Source organism: Vulpes lagopus, chromosome 7 (assembly GCF_018345385.1).
Source record: "Vulpes lagopus strain Blue_001 chromosome 7, ASM1834538v1, whole genome shotgun sequence".
Lineage (NCBI taxonomy): Eukaryota > Metazoa > Chordata > Mammalia > Carnivora > Canidae > Vulpes > Vulpes lagopus.
In genome coordinates this window covers 55738810-55757074 of record NC_054830.1, presented here as the reverse complement: position 1 = coordinate 55757074, position 18265 = coordinate 55738810, and the positions used below count along the sequence as shown (strand labels likewise).

The 18265-nt window shown below is 39.9% G+C and overlaps 1 protein-coding gene across 2 annotated transcripts in view; it reads right to left on the bottom strand.

The window, feature by feature from the left end:
* The window catches only part of GATA2 (GATA binding protein 2), a 73483-nt gene that overhangs the window by 31145 nt on the left and 24073 nt on the right, over positions 1-18265 (bottom strand). For both annotated transcript variants that reach the window (XM_041761232.1, XM_041761233.1), the window contains one exon: positions 13037-13182. The gene's annotated coding sequence lies outside the window, so the exon portion shown is untranslated. The remainder of the gene's footprint in view (positions 1-13036; positions 13183-18265) is intronic.

The following is an 18265-nucleotide window of genomic DNA, read 5'->3' as shown; positions in this document are numbered from 1 at the left end:
ATTCATGTGTCAGGAACTCTTTGCAGCCTCTTAGGCAGGCTGTTCAGTTGTCCCAGTTCTGCTCTCTGAGTGGTGATTCCTGCCCCTCCTTCTCTGTGGCTGTGTCTGAGGTGGGCATTGGGGCTCTCATCTCTTTAGTAGCCAGTTCCTAATGGTGCAGATTCCAGACATTAGAGATTGCTTAGATTCAGTGATAATATCACAGAGTCTTGTGTTGTTTGTTTGTTTTTGTTTGTTTTTTTGCCAGATTTAGTGTTTTTCTGGTAGTGCAAACCCATCAAAAAAGTATTAGGTTCTCCCCCACCCTTTATTTCTTCACAAAAACATATTGTGGAGGATATCAGGCACACAAAAGATTAAGCAGAAAAATATAAAAAATGTACCCAATATCCAGATCAAGCATTAAAATATCACCAGTAGGGCAGCCTGGATGGCTCAGTGGTTTAGTACCTGCCTTCAGTCCAGGGCCTGATCCTAGAGACCCAGGATCAAGTCCCACGTCAGCCTCCCTGCATGGAGCCTGCTTCTCTCTCTGACTGTGTCTCTGCCTCTATCTCTCTTTGTGTCTCTAATGAATAAATAAATAAAATCTTTATAAAAAATAAAATAAAATAAAATAAAATATCACCAGTATAATTGAAACACAGGAATTCACTACATGAAGAAAAAACACAGCTTTTTTTGTAACTTTGTGGTAGGGTGAGATTCTCTAAGCATTGCACAGAGAGCAGAAAATAAAGAAAAGGATTGATTCACCGGACTACATAAAAAGTTCCAACTTCTGTATAGTGAAAGATACTATACACAAACTTAAAGGACAAACAATAGACTGAGAAAGGGTATTTGCAATCCTTATAATGAAGCAACAGTCAATATCTATAATATGCAAAGTGTTCCTAAAAATCGATAAGGAAAAGACAAACAACGCAATAGAAAAATAGGCAATTCGCACAAGAAGAAATATAATGGTCAATAAACATATGAAAGGAAAGCATGCCCTCATTTATAGTCAAATAAATGATAATTAAAAACAACAATGAGGTACCATTGTTCATTTAGCAGATGGGCCACACACAAAAAATTATACAAGTAACAAGAGTGATAACATCCATTGATAGTGAGCCTATCAGAAAGCAAGCACCTTCCTCTATTATTGGTGGGAATATAAATTGATGCAACTTTTAGCAAGAGCAATTAGCAAGGATCTACCTAAATTTAAACTGTGCTTACCCAGTCACACACTTAGTGATATGTCATGCAGAAATAGCACATGACAAAATAAATATACAAACATTGTTAGCAAAAGTCCTGATGTGCTGATAGGGAATATTGTCCATTGTTTATTTCAAGTGGAGAAAAACAAGTTGTAGAATAATAGATGTATTATAATTCCATTACTATTTTTAAAAACCTTATATGATAATGTGTGCATGTATTCCTTAGGGTTGTCTATGAGCAGCATCGTTTAAATTATAACAACAGATATATTTCTTTCATAATCCAAAAAACAATAAGGACTTCCAACAATCTAATAAAGAATATGTAATAAGTATGTGATTTAAAAATAATAAAAGGGTACTTATTTCATTTTTTTTGTAGATGGTGCCTTTTGTGTCCTATTTAAGAAATCTTTGCCTAATCCAGTGTCACAAACTTTTTTTCCTATGGTTTCTTCTAGACTTTTACATTTAGATTTATGATCTCTTTGAGTTAATTTTTCAGTACAGCAAAGTTCTCTTTTCCCATAAAGATATTCAATTATTTAAGCTCTAAAACTATATTACTATATGTTTAAAAAGCAGCATTTTTCCCCATTGAATTACTTTGGTATCTTTGTAAAAAAAATCAATTGACCATATAAGTGTAGATCTATTTTGGGACTCTTTTTCATTGATCATTTCATTGGTTTATCCTAACATCAATATCACACTATCTTGATTGCTATAGCTTTATAGAAAGTCTTGGAATCAGATTGTGTGAACCTTCTGACCCCGTTCTTCTATTTCAAGATTATTTTGGTTCTTTTAGGTTTTTTGCATTTCTACATAATTTTGTAATCGGGTTGTAAGTTTATCTCTCTCTTTTTTTAAGATGTATTTATTTATTTGTGAGAGAGAACTTGCTTGAGCATGTGCAAGTTGGGAGACGGGCAGAGGGAGAGAATCTACAAGCAGACTCCTGACTGAGCATAGAGCCCAATGTGGAGCTCCAGCTCAGGACCCTGAGATCATGACCTGAGCTGAAATCAAGAGTCAGATGCTTAACCAACTGAGCCACCCAGGAACCCTCAATTTATCTCTTTAAAAAGCCAGGATTTTTATTGGAATTGTCATGAATGTATAGATCATTTTGAGGATAATTGTTACCTTAATAATATGGGATCTTTTGACTCATGAATATGATATAGAACTCCATTCGGCTAGATCTGTTCTAACTTCCCTGTGTAAGATTTTGTAGTTTTGAGTGGACACATCTTACACATCTTTTACTAAATTGATTCCTACATATTTTATCTTTAATGATATAAATTATTTTTTAAATTCCACTTTCCACTTTTTCATTGATATAGAAATATGTGGAGAGGTGCCAGGGTGGCTGGTTCAGTTAAACGTCCATCTCTTGATCTCGGCTCAGGTCTTCAACTCAGAGTTGTGAGTTCAGACCCCACAGTGGACTCCACACTGGGCATGGAAACTACTTTAAAAAAAGAAAAGAAAAAGAAAAACATGGATTTTTTTTAAATGTTTATTTTATTTTTTATGAGTCTCCCCTAAATTCATACATTAAGATCCTAACCTGGGATCCCTGGGTGGCTCAGCGGTTTGGCACCTGCCTTCAGCCCAGGGCCTGATCCTACAGACCTGGGATTGAGCCCACATCGGGCTCCCTGCATGGAGCCTGCTTCTCCCTCTGCCTGTGTCTCTGCCTCTCTCTCTGTGTCTCTCATGAATAAATAAATAAAATCTTTAAATTAAAAAAAAAAAGATCCTAACCTCCAGGGACTCAGACATGACTGTATTTGGAGACAGGGTCTTTGAAGAGGTGATTGAGGTGAAATGAGGTCATATGAGTTCTCCCCTAATGCATTCTGACAAGGTCCCTATAACAAGAAAAGATTAGGATCCAGACACGCACAGAGGAACACCTATGCGAGGGTACAGGGAGAAGGTGGCCATCTGCACACCAGAGAGAGGCCTCAATGACTACAGCCCTGCTGACACCTGGATATCAGGCTTCAGGCCTCCAGAACAGTAAGAAAATAAATATCTGTTGTTGAAGCTGCCTGGCCTGTGGTGACTATTATGGCAGCCTTAGAAAACAAATACACACTCTTTGAACCAACTCGTGTTAGGACATGACATGTGGGCGTGTGGCAGCTGCCTGGGGGACACGTGGTGAGGATGCTGAGCAGAAAGACAAGAAGAGTCTGGGTCCCCGATGATTTCACCAAGCTGCTGTGCCATGTCCAGAACTCCCACTGCAGACTACTTGTTCTCTGAAGAAATTGAAGGTTTATGTTTCCTGAGCCACTAGTAGTTGTCTTAAAAGTATCCTGAGAAGCCCAAATCTCCACCTGCATGGAGAACAGTAGGCTAGCTGTGGAGCCCTATCCCACTGAGGCTCTTGCTCTTCTGGCAGATTCTACTCCCAGGGAGGTCAAAGACGCCAAGCTACATTCAAATATCATCTCCTGGGGGCAGCTGAGTGGCTCAGTGGTTGAGTGTGTGCTTCTGGCTCAGTCATGATCCCGGAGTCCTGGGATCAAGTCCCACATCAGGGTCCCCACAGGGAGCCTGCTTCTCCCTCTGCCTGTGTCTCTGCCTCCCTCTCTGTGTCTCTCATGAATAAATAAATATAATCTTTTTTTTTTTAATCGTGTCTTGGACAAAAGGGACCCAACAACATGTGATCCTCCACTGGATCCTAGACCAGGACAGAAATAGCTCTTAAAGGATACTCCTGAAACAATTGATGACATTTGAATATGGTTGTGGGATTAGAGAACAGTCTTGTCCTGTATCGTATTGTCCGGATTTTGATTAAGTGTTTTGTGTTATGTTAAGAAAATATTCTTGGTCTTAGGACACACACATTGAAATATATAATAGGAAAGGGGCATCAGGTCTCCAACAAACTCTCAAATGGTTCAGAAAAATCCACATATGTATATGTCCATGGTAATACAGAACAATGGATAAAGCAAAAGTGGCAAGATGTAAACAATTGGTGAATCTAGGTAAAGAGTATATGGGAAATTATATTAAAGATAAGAGTTCTCCAATATGAAAAAAATCTCTTCTATAAAAATAGCCCTCCAACCTCTCCCTCCCAGCACAGCCTCTCCCCACTTATGAGGTATCCTGGTCCATGCCTCTGGTTCTTATCTGTCTGCTCCACTTAGAATCAAACCATCAAAGACCATATATTTCCACAGATATATATCCTCAAGCACACACTTTAGGTGTTCATTTAATTGTATATGTTTAAGATAAAAGGGAATTCATTAGTTCACAGAACTGAAAATTCCAGGTTGGAATGCTTCAGGTGGCTTCAATCAGAACACATATGACATTCTTACTCCCACACAGGCTCCTCTTGCTTCCATGGTAGGTCCCTTTTCAGACAGGCTCTAGCCTCCTGGCTGCTAAATGGCTGTAGCATGTCCAAACGCAGTGAGGAGAACATGGGATTTCTTTCCATGTTCTCATTGGCTTTAATTCCGGTCACATGCTCATCCCTGAAGGGGGCCTCTGTGGCCAAGAGGACACAATGGCCAGACTCACTAAGCCTGAACCAGGAGCCCACCTGCAGCAACTCACTGGGGGCCTGGCAGTGACCCTAGAAGAAGATCAGGATATGGTTTCAGAAGGATGGGAATGGATGCTGGGTGGCAAGAATTACAGAAGCCCATTCAGCTCACATCTTGACTATCCAACATCCATAAGCTTCCTTCACTCCGTGCTTGTTCCTGAAAGAAGCATAGTAGGCAGAATTATGGACCCTAAAGATGCCCACCCTAATCTCTGGAAACTGAATTTGTCTCTCACATAGCTAATGGAGCTTTGCAGATATAGGTAGAGTTACTAACCCATTGACCCTGAAGTATGGAAATGATCCTAGATTGTCCTGGTGGGCTCAATGTAATCACGTGAGCCCTTAAAAGCAGAGAGCGTTCCCCAGCAGGTTGCCAAAGAAGAAAGCAGAAGAGGAAGTTAGAATGGGATAGGCAAGGGGAAGAGAGATGCAAAGCATGAGGAGGGTTTGAAGCATGATCACAAAGAAACATTGGCAAAGAAATGGGGAGATCCCATCTTACAACAAATAACTGAATTCTGACAACCACCTCAGCAAGCAAGTGGCTCTCCCTCCAGAGCCTCGTGAAAAGAGTCCAGCCTGCTGACACCTTGATCAGCTCTGGGAGACCCTAAGCAAAAAGCCCAGTGGAGGCACGCTCTGCCTTGACCTTTGACCCATGGAAACTGAGGTACTGAAGGGAAGTCATTTTAAGCCTCTTAGTTTGCGGTAAATTGTTATAGCAGCAATGGAAAGGTATATTGGAGGGAACACACTGCCTCTTCCCGTCACACATCCAGCCCTAGGCCCAGAATTCCAGTGACCCTGGGTTGAGATCTTTTTATTTAAAAAAATATTTTATTTATTTATTCGTAAGAGAGAGAGAGAGAGAGAGAGAGGCAGAGACACAGGCAGTGGGAGAAGCAGGCTCCCTGCGGGGAGACTGATGCAGGACTCAACCCCGGGTCTCCAGGATCACACCCTGAGCTGAAGGCAGATAGATGCTCAACCGCTGAGCCACCCAGGCGTCCCATCCGGGTTGAGATCTTAACTCCCCCATCACCCCCATGTGACTTGTGCAGAAAGGAAAGGAGAAGTATGATATCAACTCTCGCGTGGGAAAGGGGAGAGTACATGATTAGCCACCGCAGTGGGCACTAGCTCATAGCACAACTCAGAATACTGGAAAATGTTAGACACGGAATTGCCATATGACCCAGCAATGCAACTCCAAGTTACGTACCCAAGGCACTTGGAAACTTGGGGACAAGGAAACTTGTCTCCACACTGACACTTGTGCATCAACGTTCAAAGCAGCATTATTTTTATTTATGGTGGCCGAAAAATAGAAACAATCCAAATGCCAGTCAACTGGTGAACAGATAAACAAACTAGTCTGCCCCTACAGTGGAATATTATTTGGCTATAAAAGGAATGAAATACTGATTCATACTACAACATGGAAAAGCAGAACAACAGCAAATGGGTATACCAGGGTTTTTAGTATATTCATATATATTCAGAGTTATGCAGCCACAATTACAATCTAAGTTGAGAAGATATTAATAACCCCCCCCTGCCCAAAAAACCCTGTACCCATTAGCAGTCACTCTACATCTCTCCTTCCTCCCAGCCCTGGCAACCACTAATCTACTTTCTGTCTCTATTATGAAATTTTCATATAAAGGCATCCATACACTCTGTGGTCTTTTGTGACTGGTGTCTATCACTTGCCATAACGTTGGCAAGGTCATTCATGTGTCAGGAACTCTTTGCAGCCTCTTAGGCAGGCTGTTCAGTTGTCCCAGTTCTGCTCTCTGAGTGGTGATTCCTGCCCCTCCTTCTCTGTGGCTGTGTCTGAGGTGGGCATTGGGGCTCTCATCTCTTTAGTAGCCAGTTCCTAATGGTGCAGATTCCAGACATTAGAGATTGCTTAGATTCAGTGATAATATCACAGAGTCTTGTGTTGTTTGTTTGTTTTTGTTTGTTTTTTTGCCAGATTTAGTGTTTTTCTGGTAGTGCAAACCCATCAAAAAAGTATTAGGTTCTCCCCCACCCTTTATTTCTTCACAAAAACATATTGTGGAGGATATCAGGCACACAAAAGATTAAGCAGAAAAATATAAAAAATGTACCCAATATCCAGATCAAGCATTAAAATATCACCAGTAGGGCAGCCTGGATGGCTCAGTGGTTTAGTACCTGCCTTCAGTCCAGGGCCTGATCCTAGAGACCCAGGATCAAGTCCCACGTCAGCCTCCCTGCATGGAGCCTGCTTCTCTCTCTGACTGTGTCTCTGCCTCTATCTCTCTTTGTGTCTCTAATGAATAAATAAATAAAATCTTTATAAAAAATAAAATAAAATAAAATAAAATATCACCAGTATAATTGAAACACAGGAATTCACTACATGAAGAAAAAACACAGCTTTTTTTGTAACTTTGTGGTAGGGTGAGATTCTCTAAGCATTGCACAGAGAGCAGAAAATAAAGAAAAGGATTGATTCACCGGACTACATAAAAAGTTCCAACTTCTGTATAGTGAAAGATACTATACACAAACTTAAAGGACAAACAATAGACTGAGAAAGGGTATTTGCAATCCTTATAATGAAGCAACAGTCAATATCTATAATATGCAAAGTGTTCCTAAAAATCGATAAGGAAAAGACAAACAACGCAATAGAAAAATAGGCAATTCGCACAAGAAGAAATATAATGGTCAATAAACATATGAAAGGAAAGCATGCCCTCATTTATAGTCAAATAAATGATAATTAAAAACAACAATGAGGTACCATTGTTCATTTAGCAGATGGGCCACACACAAAAAATTATACAAGTAACAAGAGTGATAACATCCATTGATAGTGAGCCTATCAGAAAGCAAGCACCTTCCTCTATTATTGGTGGGAATATAAATTGATGCAACTTTTAGCAAGAGCAATTAGCAAGGATCTACCTAAATTTAAACTGTGCTTACCCAGTCACACACTTAGTGATATGTCATGCAGAAATAGCACATGACAAAATAAATATACAAACATTGTTAGCAAAAGTCCTGATGTGCTGATAGGGAATATTGTCCATTGTTTATTTCAAGTGGAGAAAAACAAGTTGTAGAATAATAGATGTATTATAATTCCATTACTATTTTTAAAAACCTTATATGATAATGTGTGCATGTATTCCTTAGGGTTGTCTATGAGCAGCATCGTTTAAATTATAACAACAGATATATTTCTTTCATAATCCAAAAAACAATAAGGACTTCCAACAATCTAATAAAGAATATGTAATAAGTATGTGATTTAAAAATAATAAAAGGGTACTTATTTCATTTTTTTTGTAGATGGTGCCTTTTGTGTCCTATTTAAGAAATCTTTGCCTAATCCAGTGTCACAAACTTTTTTTCCTATGGTTTCTTCTAGACTTTTACATTTAGATTTATGATCTCTTTGAGTTAATTTTTCAGTACAGCAAAGTTCTCTTTTCCCATAAAGATATTCAATTATTTAAGCTCTAAAACTATATTACTATATGTTTAAAAAGCAGCATTTTTCCCCATTGAATTACTTTGGTATCTTTGTAAAAAAAATCAATTGACCATATAAGTGTAGATCTATTTTGGGACTCTTTTTCATTGATCATTTCATTGGTTTATCCTAACATCAATATCACACTATCTTGATTGCTATAGCTTTATAGAAAGTCTTGGAATCAGATTGTGTGAACCTTCTGACCCCGTTCTTCTATTTCAAGATTATTTTGGTTCTTTTAGGTTTTTTGCATTTCTACATAATTTTGTAATCGGGTTGTAAGTTTATCTCTCTCTTTTTTTAAGATGTATTTATTTATTTGTGAGAGAGAACTTGCTTGAGCATGTGCAAGTTGGGAGACGGGCAGAGGGAGAGAATCTACAAGCAGACTCCTGACTGAGCATAGAGCCCAATGTGGAGCTCCAGCTCAGGACCCTGAGATCATGACCTGAGCTGAAATCAAGAGTCAGATGCTTAACCAACTGAGCCACCCAGGAACCCTCAATTTATCTCTTTAAAAAGCCAGGATTTTTATTGGAATTGTCATGAATGTATAGATCATTTTGAGGATAATTGTTACCTTAATAATATGGGATCTTTTGACTCATGAATATGATATAGAACTCCATTCGGCTAGATCTGTTCTAACTTCCCTGTGTAAGATTTTGTAGTTTTGAGTGGACACATCTTACACATCTTTTACTAAATTGATTCCTACATATTTTATCTTTAATGATATAAATTATTTTTTAAATTCCACTTTCCACTTTTTCATTGATATAGAAATATGTGGAGAGGTGCCAGGGTGGCTGGTTCAGTTAAACGTCCATCTCTTGATCTCGGCTCAGGTCTTCAACTCAGAGTTGTGAGTTCAGACCCCACAGTGGACTCCACACTGGGCATGGAAACTACTTTAAAAAAAGAAAAGAAAAAGAAAAACATGGATTTTTTTTTAAATGTTTATTTATTTTTTATTACAGTCACAGAGAGAGAGAGAGAGGCAGAGACATAGGCAGAGGGAGAGAAGCAGGCTCCATGCACCGGGAGCCTGACGTGGGATTCGATCCCGGGTCTCCAGGATCGCGCCCTGGGCCAAAGGCAGGCGCCAAACCGCTGCGCCACCCAGGGATCCCAAAAACATGGATTTTTGTATGTTGATTTTTATCCTGAAAATTTGCTTTTATTCATTGTTAGTTCTAGTAGCTTTTTAAAAAATTATCATTGCTGAAGCCCGTGGGTAGCTCAGTCAGTTAAGCATCTGCCTCAGCCCAGGTCATGATCCCAGGATCCTGAGATGGAACTCCACATGGGGCTCCCTGCTCAGCGGAGAGTTTGCCTTTCTCCCTCTCTCAAATAAAATAAAATAATAAATAAATAACAAAATAATAAGAATAACAATTATTCCCTAGCGTCTTCTGTGTACACAATCGTGCTTTTGCACATAAAGACAATTTCACATCTCTCTTTCCTAACTGTGTGCCATTTATTCCTTTTCCTTATCTATTATACTGGCAAGGACCTTCAGTATAACTGTTGACTTAAATTTGTGATAGCAGACATCTGTATGTTCCTAATCTTAAAACTGAGTGTTTCATGTTTGAGTATGATGTTAACTAAGGTTTTTCATGATGTCCTTCATCAGGCTGAAGAAGTTCCCTTCTGTTCCTAGTTTGCTGAGAATTTTTGTTGTAAATCAGTGTTAAATTTTGTCAAATGCTTTATTTGTATCTTTCAAAAGAATCATATGGTTTCCCCCTCTTATTCTATTAATATAGAGGGTTACATGAGTTGATTTTATGAATATGAAAATCACCTCTGCATTCCTGGGGTAAACCCCACACGGTAATGATATATTATCTTTTTTATATGTTGCTATATTTAATTTGTTAAAGTTTTGTTAAAAACTTCTACATCTATGTTCATGAGGGATTTTGGTCCATACTTCTCTTTCCTTGAGATATTTTGTCTGCTTTGGGCATAAGGGTAATACTTGCCTCAGAAAATTAGTTGAGAAGTGTTCCTCCATCTTCTATTTTCTAGTAGCTCGTACAAGATTTACATTATTTTTTTCCTAAATATTTCCCTTTAGGAAGGTTTATTTTTTTTAAGTTTTTTTTTTTAAAAAGATTTTATTTATTTATTTGAGACAGAGCAAAAGCAAGAGTGATTACAGAGGGAGAAGGAGAAGCAGACTTTCTGCTGAGTGGAGAGCCTGATGCAGGGCTCAATCCCAGGACCCTAAGATCATGACCTGAGCCAAAGGTGACAGACACTTAACCTACTGAGCCACCGAGACACCCAGTAATTTGTGTCTTTCAAAGGAATAGTGCATTTCATCTAGGTTGTCAAATTTACTAGCACAAACTTATTCTTAATATTTCTTTATACTCCTTTAAATACCTATCAGTATCTGTAATGATGTCTCTTCTTTCATTCTGATATTGGCTATTTGTATTTTTTCTCTTGATCAAGGTAATCATAGGCTTACCAATTTTACTGATCATTTCAAAGAACCAGATTTTGGTTTTCATTGATTATTGTGTTTCTATTTCCTGTCTCATTGATTTCTGCTCTTTTTTGCTTCCTTTTTTCAACATTTTGGGCTTAATTTATTCTTCTTTTCCTAATTTCTTAAGATTGAAATTTAAATCAAGCCCCAGACTAGAAAAAGATATATATGATTAGAATTTGTATCCAGAATTCATTTTTTAAAGACAACTCCTGTGACTCAATGATAAGACAAATTATCTGATTATTTTTAAATGGACAATTTGAACAGCCACTTCAGAAAATGGTCAACAAGAACATGACAAGATGCTCAATATCACTTGTCTTCAAGGAAATGCAAATTAAAGGCACTTTACAATATAAAAATATTTTTGTATAAACATAAAAATTTTGTAAAATACGGACTCCTGGGTGACTCAGTGGTTGAGCTTCTGCCTTTGGCTCGGGATGTAATCCCGCAGTCCCAGGATCAAGTCCCACATTGGGATCCCTGCATGGAGACTGCTTCTCCCTCTGCCTATGTCTCTCCCTTCTCTCTCTGTATCTCTTATGAATAAATAAATAAAATATTTTTAAATTTTTTTGTAAAATATAAAAATATTTAGTGGGTAAAAATATACCCAGTAGAGGGAAAAATAAAATAAGACAAAAAAGAAATTGAGAGGACTCATAAGGGACTCTTTACTATAGGAAACAAACTGAGGGTTGCTGGAAGGGGAGATGGGTAGGGGGATGAGGTAACTGTGGGATACGTATTAAGGAGGGCACTTGATGTAATGAGCACTGGGTGTTACATGCAACTGATGAACCACTAAATCCTACCTCTGAAACTAATAATACAGTATATGTTAATTAAATTTAATTTAAGTAAAAAACTAAAAAAAATACCCACTAAAATGGCTAAAGTTAAAAAGACTGACAATACCAAGCGTTAAAGATGAAACAGAGCTACTAGACTTCTCACACATTGCTGATGGGGATGCAAAATGGTTTGGTCACTTTGGGAAACAGTACAGTAATATTTCATAAAGCTAACCATACACTTAACCATGTTACTCAGCAATCCTACTAGGTATATACACAAGAGAAATAAAAATGTATGTCCACATAAAGACTTTCACGTAGGGGCGCCTGGGTGGTTCAGTGGTTGAGCATCTGCCTTTGGCTCAGGGCGTGATCACAGGATCCTGGGATGAGCCCCACATCAGGTTCCCCACAGGGAGCCTGCTTCTCCCTCTGCCTGTGTCTCTGCCTCTCTCTGTGTGTCTCTTATGAATAAATAAATAAAATCTTTTTTTAAAAAAAAGACTTTCATGTAAATATTCATTATCCATAATAATCCCAAACTGGAAACAACCCATATGTTCATTATCTGGGGAATAGATAAACAAATTGTGGTTATCCATACTATGGAATATCAGCAATAAAAAAAATGAAACATTAATTTATACAATGACATAAATTAATTTAAAAATGTGCTACTATGCAGTGATAGAGAGCAGATCAGTGGTTTCTTGAGTTGGAAAAGGGAACTACTGCAAAGGAACACAAGGATAATGTTTAGACTGATGGAATTGTTCTAGATCTTGATTATGGTGGATGCAACATAATTATTCAATTACCAAAATTCATCAAACAGTACATCTAAAATGAAAGAAATTTATTGTTTGTAAATATACCTCAATGAAGTTATTTTTTAAACTTAAAAAAATTTGGGATCCCTGGGTGGCTCAGCGGTTTAGCACCTGCCTTCAGCCCAGGGTGTGATCCTGGAGACCTGGGATCGGGTCCCACATCGGGTTCCCCACGTGGAGCCTGCTTTTCCTTTTGCCTGTGTCTCTGCCTCTCTCTCTCTGTGTCTGTCATAAATAAATAAATAAAATCTTTAAAAAATAAATAAACTTAAAAAAATTAATCCTAATAAAGGAGTTTTCCTTCTTTTTCTTCTTGTTCTTGTTTGTTTAATCTTTTTAGTTCACCTTAAGGTGAAGTAAGTTTTTCACACTTTCTCCTGGGAGAAAAGTTGGTCAACCAGAGAATCTAAATATATGCTTTTGTCCTTCAATTGTTGAATGGATAAACACACTGGTATAAGCATATGATGGATTATTACTCAGCAATAGTGGTGGGGAGGATAATGGTCCCACACAGATGTTCACATCCTAATCCCCAGAACCTGTGAATGTGTTACCTTACATGGCAAAATGGGCTTCACAGCTGTGATGAAGGATTTTGAGATGGGAGGATTATCCTCGATTATCTGGATGTGTCCATGTGTAATCATGAGAGGAAGGTAGGAGGGGTCAGTCAGAGGAGAAAGCTGTTGATGCTGGAAGCAGTGACTGGAATGAAGATAGAGGAAGAGGTTATGAGCCAAGGAATATAGGTAACTATTAGAAGAAAAGCCCAAGAAATGGATTCTCCCCTCATAGCTTCCAGAAATAACCAGCCTGCCAACACCTTGATTTTAGGACTTATGAACTCTAGGACTCTAAGATAATAAATTTGTGTTGTTTTAAGTCACTGTGTCAATTTGTTACAGAAGCAGTAGGAAACAAATACACAATAAAAGGAATAAACCGATACACACAACAACATAGATGAATTTCAGTTATGCTAGATGAAAGAAGCTAGACTGTTGATGGAGATGTGGAGAAATAGGAACCCTGAGGGTGCCTGGCTGGCTCAGTCAGTGGAGCATGCAACTTTGTTCTCAGACTGTGAGTTGGGGCCCCATGTTGGATATAGAGATTATTAAAAAATAAAATCTATAAAAAAATAAATAGGAACCTTCATACACTGTTGGTGGAAATGCAAATTGGTGCAGCCACTGTGAAAAACAGTATGGAGGTTCCTCAAAAAATTAAAAACAGAATCAGCATACAACCTGGTAATTCCACTGCTGGGTATTTATCCAAAGAAGACAAGACACTAATTCAAAAAGATATGTGCACTCCTATGTTTATAGCAGCATTATTCATAATATCCAAGATATGGAAGCAGCCCAAGCACCCATCGGTCAATAAATGGACAACGAAGATGTGGTATATGTACCACACACACACACACACACACACACACACACACACACACACACCAGAATATTACTCAGCCATAATAATGAAATCTTGCCATTTGCAACAATGTGGATGGACCTACAGGGTATTATGTTACATGAAATCAGTCAGTCAGAGAAAGACAATGCAATATGATTTCACTCATATGTGGAATTTAAGAAAGAAAACAATTGAACAAAAGGAACAAAAATAAGGAGAGAGAGAGAGAGAAACCAAGAAACAGACTTAACTAGAGAACAAACTAATGGTTACCAGAGTGGGGGTGGGTGGAGGGATGGGTGAAATAGGAATGGGGATTAAGGAATGCCCTTGTGATGAGCACTGGGTGTTGTATGTAAGGTGGAATCACTATATTGTACACCTGAAACTAATACTACTCTGTATGTTAACTAACTGGAATTTAAATAAAAACTTAATAAGAAGAAAGCTAGACTCAAAGGTCATATACTGTGTGACTCCATTTATATGACATTCTGGCAAAACTACAGGGACAGAGACAAGATTAGTAGACCCCAGGCCAGATCAGCAGAATGACCCAGTTACCCTTCCCTACTTGTGAGCAATAATAAATGATTGCCTCTTGAGGTTATTAAATCTTGGAGTGGTTTCTTACCCAGGAGAAGCTAACTGACTGGGGGTGGAGGGAGCCTAGGATGAGCTCAGGGGCTTACTACTGACACCAATCTTATCCCAGGATCGCAGGAGCATAGAAACAAGGCTCGGGGTGGGGCCTGGGGACCAGTCTGCTTCTCCTTCCATTAACGGAAGCTGAGAGAGCTCACCCTACCAGAGTCCCTGGCCTCTGCATCCTTGGACAGCGCCCTAACTCTGATATACCTGTGGCTCCTGGCCAGTCCTACTTCCTGAGAGCCTGCCTTTCCCACCATAGACCTCCTCCTGGACCTCAGGCTTCCCTTGCACCTAGGGCACCTGCTGGTCCCAGAGGTGGCATGGGCCCGGGCCAGGTGACTGTGTATTACTTCTTGCCAGCACACAGCCCTGTACAGGGCAGCACCAGAAGCCACATGTCTCTCAGAAGCCACTATGGCTAGGGGAGCTGCCTCTACCTGTCTACCCTCCAGGAGGGCAACCTCCCATGAAGCAGAGTTAGCAGGCTTCTGATGGGCCACAGAACTGAGAAGCAGGCAGCTCTGGGGAAGCCCTCAGGTGTGGGGGGTACAATGAGCTCTTCATTCAGAATTTAGGAGCTGACATTCATTGACTGCTTACTATTCCAGTTATCTTATCTCTGTTATCTCATTTCATTGCTACAATATTCTACAAGTCAGATACTATTTTATGCAAAGTTTACAGATGGGGAAATTGTGGCACAGACAGGTTAAGAAACCTATCTGACAGTATCACACAACTCTTAAGAGTGCAGCCAGAACGTGAGCCTAGAGAGTCTTGCTGCACAGCTGGTGTTCCCAACCATGGTGCCACCTGCCCCAGCCCCCACATCTTAAATCTGACTTACTTCCAACTCCAGCACAGGCATCATTCCCATATAACAAGATAGAGGAACGCAGCCAGGGCCAAGGTTAACTCCATGACCAGTGGCTAAGAGGAGCAAGCACAACAGTGTTGAGGATAGACCCCAGAGCCAACATCCTTTGGTTCAAGTCTGCTATTTATGTATTTTGACACCTTAGCCAAGATGTTTCACTAACCTGTGCCTCAGTTTCCCCATCTGTGATGATTTTACGTATCAACTTGGCAAAGCTATAGTCTTGGTTTTCAATCAAATGCAAATCTAGGTGTTGCCTTCTGGGTGTTTCATAAATGAGATTAAAGTAGTCCATAACTGGTTCTTCTAAGTGAAGGAGGTTATCGTCAATAATTGGGGTGGGCCTGATTCAATCTGTTGAGAACTCTTGAGAGCAGAATAAAGGCTTTCTTTTTAGAAGCCTTCCACCTTGTGTCTTGCAGCTGCTGTTTCAGTCTGTCCTTCCTGACCACTTGCTCTAAGGATTTGGGGCTTGCCCAACCAGCCCCAACATCATATAAGCCAGTCCCTTGCAATAAATCTTACTGAAGCTCTCCCACTGGTTCCTCCCTGGCTGAACCCTGGCTCATAGACCATAGGTACTACCTTCTTCATGGGACAGTGGTGAAGAGTAAATGAGTTGATATAAAGTGTCTAAAATTAGGCCTTATATAAAGTGAGCTCTGGGAAACCATACATACTACAAAGAGGCTACAAAGCATACATTTTATGATGACCTTTGATGCCCAGGTCAGACCTTGCCCGATACTGCTAATTACCTGGGGGCAAGGGGCTCGTGCCTGTTAGCACCCATCAGCCCCTATCCTACCAGATAAAGTGAGCTGATGAGCATCCAACCATACAGGGCTCCTTGGCTGCCCAGTGACCCTGTAGCTGAGACAGTGAGGGAACCAGGGTCTCACTGTCTTTCAGATATACTGCTCCCTGTGCTCACCTGAGCTACATGGGCGGTTTATAGACCTCCCACTGTGCATCCTATCTAAGCTCAGATGTCACCGCTTCAGCCAGACTTGTCTTGCCACCCTTCCTAAAATAACAGCCCCCAGTCAGCAACATCTAGCAAACTGTCTTTAACCTATCAATATGAAAAATTTGAAACACACACAAGAGTAGAGAGATAAGATGACTCTAGGCCACACAGACAGAATAACGCCCCCACCCCACCTCCAAGATATCCATATCCTAATTCCAGACCCCAGGGAATATGTTACTTAGCAAAAGAGACTATACAGATGTGATTAAGGTTAAGGACCTTGAGGTGGGAGTTTATCTTGGTTTACCCAGATGGGCCCAATCTAATCACATAAATCCTTAAAAGCAGAGAGCCTTGTCTGGCTATAGTTAGAGAAAGAGATGTAACAGTAAGGTTGGAGATGCAATATTGCTGGCTTTGAAGACAGAGCAAGAGGCCACGAGCCCAGGAGTGCAGGCAGCCTCTAGAAGCTGGAAAAGACAAGGAAATTATTCTTTTTTTTTTTTTTTTAAGATTTTATTTATTTATTCATGAGAGAGACAGAGAGAGAGGCAGAGACAAAGGCAGAGGGAGAAGCAGGCTCCATGCAGGGAGCCCGATGTGGGACTCAATCCTGGGTCTCCAGGATCAGGTCCCGGGCCAAAGGCAGGCGCTAAACCACTGAGCCACCCAGGGATCCCAAGGAAATGATTCTGTGCTAGAGCCAGAAAGAGAACAACCCTGCTGATGCTGTGTTTTAGTTCAACGAGACCTGTGTCAGATTCCTAACCTACAAAACTATGAGATAATAAGTATGTGGTGTTTTAAGTCCCTGGATTTGTGGCAATTTGTTACAGCAAAAATATAAAAGTTATTTCCCCTCTGTACCCTTCCCCAAGTCTCAATGATGATCAACAAACAGCCATCCTGAACACTCCACCTCACATACTCTCTCCCCTGGGCTATTTTGTTTTCTTTTGTCTTTAAGATTTTATTTATGTGTTTGACAGTGAGAGAGAGAGAGAGAGGAGAGAGAACACAAACAGGGGAAGCAGCAGGCAGAGGGAGAGGGAGAAGCAGGCTCCCCACTAAGCAAGGAGCCCAACCACACGGCCAGGACCTGGGATCACAACTCGAGCCAAAGGTGGCACTTAACCAATTGAGCCACCCAGGTGTCCCTCCCCTGGGTTATTTGTTTGTTTGTTTGTTTGTTTTAAAGATTTTATTTATTTATTCATGAGAGACACACAGAGAGAGAGGCAGAGACACAGGCAGAGGGAGAAACAGGCTCACGCAGGGAGCCCGACGTGGGACTCGATCCCCGGTCTCCAGGATCACACCCTAGGCCGAAGGCAGCACTAAACTGCTGAGCCACTGGGGCTGCCCTCCCCTGGGTTATTTGAAGCAAATCCCAGACATCACATCATCTTATTATCTGGAAAAATTTCAATATGTATTTAGGAAAGATAAGGGCTTTTAAAAACATCACCACAATAAAGTTATCACACTTTAAAAAATCAACAGCAATTACTTAGTAATATGAAATATCTAGGCACAGGTGTCCCTGATTGTCTCATAATTCTTATTTTACTGTTTGTTTGAATAAGGATCCAGATAAGGTCTGTATATTGCAGTGGATTGATACATTTTTCAGATTTCTTTTAACCTGTGATGCTCCTCTTTTGTTCCTAGTAATTTACTTCTTGCATTTTGCTAATTTGAATCCCTGTTGGTGTCTTTTACCATGCTCCTCTCTCTATTTTCTGTTAGACCCTGATGAGATTCAGCTTTGATTTTGGGGGCAAAATTATTTCATAGATGGTGATGTCTACTTTCTTCAGGGACACATAACATCTAGTTGTCTCTCCTTTTGTGATGTTGGTAGCCAC